This window comes from Diabrotica virgifera, chromosome 5, assembly GCF_917563875.1.
Source record: "Diabrotica virgifera virgifera chromosome 5, PGI_DIABVI_V3a".
Classification (NCBI taxonomy): Eukaryota; Metazoa; Arthropoda; class Insecta; order Coleoptera; family Chrysomelidae; genus Diabrotica; species Diabrotica virgifera.
This window is the reverse complement of record NC_065447.1, coordinates 132951848-132958500: the sequence shown is the minus strand read 5'-3', so window position 1 is coordinate 132958500 and position 6653 is coordinate 132951848.

The window sequence follows — 6653 nt, the reverse complement described above, 5'->3', positions numbered from 1 at the left end:
CTGCCCCTCAGACAATGTGTCGTCTGATGGATTTATTCATTGGTCCACAGTTAGAGCCCTATGTTTTCTATTATTTAGACGATATTTTGGTAGTCACTCCTGATTTTTCCCTTCATATGGAAATTTTAGATAAATTGTTTTTACGTCTTAAGGAAGCTAATCTAACGATTAATCTGGATAAGTGTCAGTTTTGTCGCCCTAGCCTTAAGTTTTTGGGTTATGTTGTTGATAATCAGGGTCTAAGGACTGATCCTGAGAAAATAGTTGCTATTAAGAATTTTTCTATACCTAAGACCACCACCCAAGTCCGTAGGATATTGGGAATGTGTGGATATTATCGCCGGTTTGTACCTTCGTACTCTACCTTGTTGTCAACTCTTATTGATGTTTTGAAGAACAGGAAAAAGGGGCAGACCATTACTTGGACTCCTGAGGCCGATGAAGCTTTTAGACGCGTTAAAGATGCTTTAACTAGTGCACCAATCATGATGTCACCTAATTTTAATGAGCATTTTTATTTGATGACTGATTGCTCTAATACTGCTTCTGGTGGCGTGTTGTTCCAGTTGAAATATGGCTCGGAACATCCCATAGCTTACACGAGTAAGAAATTGAATAAGGCCCAGAAAAACTATTCCACCACGGAGAAAGAACTCTTAGCTATCATACATGGGTTAGAAGCATTTCGTTATTATTTAGAGGGCCGTAATTTCGGTACACGACAATTAGACCGAAATCATTAGACCGAAAGCAGTAGACAGAACTCATTAGACCGAAAAGCACTTTACCGAAACCTCACTAGACCGAACAGCATTAGACCGAAATGGTACCTAAATTGAAAAAGATTGCAGTAAATTATGCTAAGATTTTGTATATATCTGTCTTTTTGTTTATTGTATTTTTTTGTTCTATTTTATATATAGACTGTGTAAATTTTTACTCTGTACAGTCTGATATGAAAAAATTTTCATCCGTTAAATAAATTAGTGAAGCTAAAAATAAATTAAGGGTAGAGTGACGTTAACACCATTTTAACTGTTTATAATAACCATCCAAATAACATTTAGTTGTAATTACATTAGTCTTATCTCTTTTACAGCGACAAGTAAAAATAACTGCTTTTCGGTCTTCTACTGTTCGGTCTAGTGATGTTTCGGTAAAGTGCTTTTCGGTCTAATGAGTTCGGTCTACTGCTTTCGGTCTAATGATTTCGGTCTCTTTAGAGTAAACCCGTAATTTCACCATAATTACGGACCATAGTTCCTTGGTATGGCTTCATAGTATGAAAAACCCATTTCAGAGACTTTCCCGATGGATATGCATACTGGCTGCCTATTCATATAAGATTGTTCATCGAAAGGCCAACGATGTAGTGGTTGCTGATGCTCTTTCCCGTGTCCATGATCTTAATGTATTAGATTTGTCCACATTAACTCCTGATGAGTGGTATCAGAATATGATTGACAGGGTCACTCAAGACCCACAAAATTATCCTGATTTTAAGGTAGAGAACAATATACTCTACAAACATATCTTAAGTCCGATAGAGGCCTTATCCAATATGTCAGAATGGAAAATAGTTGTACCTACGCCAAATAGGGAGAACATTTTACGTATGTTTCATGACGAAGTTACTGCTGGACATTTTGGTTTTTATAAAACCTTTCATCGTATTGCCGAATTATATTATTGGCCTGGCATGCGCAACTCTATTAAAAAGTATATTGCTAAGTGTATAGTTTGTGCGACTTGTAAAACAAGTAACTTACCACAAGCTGGACTCATGGGTTCCTTTAGGAACATTAATTTTCCTTGGCAGATGATCTCGTTGGATCTCATTGGACCGTATCCTCGTAGCTATAAGGGTAATACTTACTGCTTGGTAGTTGTGGATTATTTCACCAAATTCCCTTTAGGTTGTCCTCTTCGTCAGGCCACAACTCCAGCAATTTTGAAATATTTAGAGGAACAAGTCTTTTTGTTGTTTGGTGTTCCCCAAATTGTGTCATGTGACAATGGTTTTCAGTTTGTGTCGAAGGCTTTTAAAGACCTTCTAACTAAATATAAGGTTCAGAAGACCTTTTATAATGCTGCCTACCATACTCAAGCCAATCATACTGAGAGAGTGAATCGCAGTATTGTCACAGCCCTAAGGTCCTATACATTCCCAGATCACAGAGCTTGGGATCAATATATCCATTCCATGTTGTTCTGAAGCTATTTTCTTGTGGCATTTTTATAATCAAGTATATTCAAATGGGAAATAAGCCACAATTTTACCTAAAAATGATTTTATTAACGTTTCGACGCCCAAGTCGGGTGTCGTTGTCAAAATACAAAATAATACTACATAAACAAAAATGTTGTTGCTTAGTAAAAAATTCTTCTAATAATTTATTTAATCTGACTCATTTATATCGGCAATTCAGACACGTATTATACATTTTAAAGTAGACGACTTTAAAATGATATTGCCAATATTGATGAGTTGTGTTCCTGGGACGACTTTACTAAAAGATAGTTCATTCGATTACATGAAATCAATCCCAACTCAAGAATATCCGCCACAAAAATCATAGCATGTGATCTGTCTTTAAAAAGACAACCAAATGCAACGGTGGCAATGAAATTCTCGCGTTAGAGATTCCATAGTAAATCACGAGGGAAAACCAGGAAAAACCTCGTGATACTATCCCGACATCGTAAGTATTTGGGTTTACATTTAGTTTACTCTCAAAACTAATACCAAATTCTGACTTGATAGTTTAAATTTTAAATAATACTAAAATACTAAATATGTACTAACTCGATATGTTACTGATTTACTAATTGTGGTATTTTCTTTCTATTGACTTCCTCCTTTAATATGGGTAACCACATCCTACTGCATTCTACCGAGGAATTTGCGACACAATTGGTTTCATTTAGCATAATTAGAGCCGCTTCTTTGATTTTTCTCTTTTTACTATCTGCTTCTTTTAGGACTATACTTGAATCTCTCCACTGAACTCTATGTTCATTATCCCATGCGTGTTGACATATTTGAGATCTATCAAATTCTCTATTTTTTATATAAGACTGATGTTCATTTACTCTAACGTCTAATGGTCTTGACGTTTCACCTATATAAAACTGTTCGCATTCACAAGGTATTTTATAAATACAATTCTTTGTTCTTTCTTGTTCACTGTTAGGTTTAGTTTTAGATAGAATAGATCTCAATGTGTTTGTTGTTTTGAATGTTGTTGATATGTTGAATTTATTTCCTATTGTTTTAAGTTTCTCGGATAGTCCTTTTACATATGGTATTGATATTTTACTCGTATTATTTCTTGTGAATGTTGTAGGATCCCGTTCTAAGTTGTTCTGTTCCATTCGATCCAATCTTGACAATTCCTTATTTATAAACGATATGGGATAATCGTTTTTTAATAAAACAGATGTTAACAATTGTTTTTCTTCTAAAAATGAATTTTCGTTAGAACAAGTAATTTTGGCTCTATCATATAAGGATTTAATGATTCCCTTTTTAACGTTGATGTTATGATTTGATTTGTAATTGAGATATCTGTTGGTGTGTGTTGGTTTTCTATACACTTGAGTCTCATATCCAGTATCCTTCTTTGAGACCAAAACATCGAGGAAAGGTAGGGTGTTATTGTATTCCTTTTCCATTGTAAACTTTATTGTCTCTTCTTGATCGTTTATAATATTCAGGAACGTATCCAACAATTCCGATCTATGAGGCCATATGGAAAACACATCATCTACATATCTCCACCATACTGTGGGTTTTAAATTTTGTTTAGAAATAATATTAGTTTCGAAATCCTCCATAAATATATTAGCCAATAATGGAGATAAAGAAGAGCCCATTGCGAGACCAAAATTTTGTTTATAGAATTCATTATTTAGTTGAAAATAGGTATTATTTGTACATAATGTCAATAACTCCATTATAGCTGATACATTTAGTCTTGTCCTAGTTGTTAATGTATTATCATTTTCTGATTTCGTTTTGATTATGTTTAAAGTTTTATCTAATGGCACATTTGTAAATAAACTGTTTATGTCAAAACTTACTAAAATATTATTTGGATTAAATTCAAAATTTGATAATTTGTTTAAAAAATGTTGTGTATTTTTTATAAATGTGTCATTATTATTTGCAAATGGTTTTATAATATTTAATAAAAATGGGATCCTACAACATTCACAAGAAATAATACGAGGAAAATATCAATACCATATGTAAAAGGACTATCCGAGAAACTTAAAACAATAGGAAATAAATTCAACATATCAACAACATTCAAAGCAACAAACACATTGAGATCTATTCTATCTAAAACTAAACCTAACAGTGAACAAGAAAGAACAAAGAATTGTATTTATAAAATACCTTGTGAATGCGAACAGTTTTATATAGGTGAAACGTCAAGACCATTAGACGTTAGAGTAAATGAACATCAGTCTTATGTAAAAAATAGAGAATTTGATAGATCTCAAATATGTCAACACGCATGGGATAATGAACATAGAGTTCAGTGGAGAGATTCAAGTATAGTCCTAAAAGAAGCAGATAGTAAAAAGAGAAAAATCAAAGAAGCGGCCCTAATTATGCTAAATGAAACCAATTGTGTCGCAAATTCCTCGGTAGAATGCAGTAGGATGTGGTTACCCATATTAAAGGAGGAAGTCAATAGAAAGAAAATACCACAATTAGTAAATCAGTAACATATCGAGTTAGTACATATTTAGTATTTTAGTATTATTTAAAATTTAAAATATCAAGTCAGAATTCGGTATTAGTTTTGAGAGTAAACTAAATGTAAACCCAAATACTTACGATGTCGGGATAGTATCACGAGGTTTTTCCTGGTTTTCCCTCGTGATTTACTATGGAATCTCTAACGCGAGAATTTCATTGCCACCGTTGCATTTGGTTGTCTTTTTAAAGACAGATCACATGCTATGATTTTTTGTGGCGGATATTCTTGAGTTGGGATTGATTTCATGTAATCGAATGAACTATCTTTTAGTAAAGTCGTCCCAGGAACGCAACTCATCAATATTGGCAATATCATTTTAAAGTCGTCTACTTTAAAATGTATATATAATACGTGTCTGAATTGCCGATATAAATAAGTCAGATTAAATAAATTATTAGAAGAATTTTTTACTAAGCAACAACATTTTTGTTTATTTAGTATTATTTTGTATTTTGACAACGACACCCGACTTGGGCGTCGAAACGTTAATAAAATCATTTTTAGGTAAAATTGTGGCTTATTTCCCATTTGAATATACTTGATTATATCCATTCCATAACTCAAGCCATAAGGACCTCTGTCCATAAGGTTACCCAATGTTCTCCTGCATATCTCAATTTTGGTAGAAATGTTGCTTTATCTGGTGACTATTTTGGTGCAATTTCAGACACTTCCACAAATCTCCCTCAGATATCCGATAACCTTCATCGCTTAGATGATCTCCAGACTCTACCCCAAATTTTTTCTGACATTAGGAAGAAGTTAAAAACTTCCTATCTCAGGAACCAGCAGCAGTATAACTTGAGGAAAAGAGATCTGCGATTCTTCGTTGGAGATAGAGTGTTGAAGCAAAATTTTGTAAAGTCTAATAAGGGTGATGCTATTTCGGCAAAATTTTGCCAGAAATATATTCCCTGTACGGTCGTGAAGGTAATATCTTCTTTAACATATGAATTGAAGGACAATTCGACTAACAAGCGAATTGGACAATTTCACATAAAGGATTTACTGCCTGATAACACCATGGATGGGGGTGATTCTTCATCTTCGGAAGATTAACTTTATACGGTTGTTTGAGCTAATCTCTTCATCTAATTGTCTTTAGCTCAATCCTTATTATGATTTGGTATTTTAATTTAATATTTTATTTACCAGATAGAGCAGGTACATAGCTCAATTTTTATCTTTTGGCGTTGTTGTTAGATGACTTCCAATTTATGAATTATTAAGTTAATTATTTATGTAGTACTCTTATGTATGAGCTTATCAATTTTTTTTTCATTATTAATGTTGCACTTTAATTATTATGAATCAACATTATTAATTACTAACGCTGTTAGTAGGATTATCCAGTTAATAAGAACCTACTTGTATTTTTTAGAGTGTGCACCTCACCCCTTAGCATAGGAGGGTTGTTGATTATTGTATATTTATATATTTGAATATGTAGGCTCATACAAGTACGTTGGTTTAATATTGATATTTGGTATGGAACTATGGAACTAACAAGATTATACACTACTTATCTCAGGTTGTGTGTGGTATTTTTGATATTTGATTACATACTATTTTTTTTATATATCTTTTTATTATCTAGTTATTGGATTTGCCATATTGGAAAGAAGTTGTGGTTTTTAATTTGATATTGGTTTACTTTATCCACATTTGTCACGGATATTTAAACACTTTGTAATCATTTATATCCTTATGCCCTACACTGTATGATTCTGTAATTAGGTTGGAATTTTGATGAATGTATGGATTTCTTCTTATGAACTAGTCTGCCAATGCTTTGTCAATGCTAGCTAGTGAATGCGTGGGTTCGAAGTTCAGCAACTGGCCATTGCTATCCGACTTCGTAATCTATGTTTTCATGGCAGA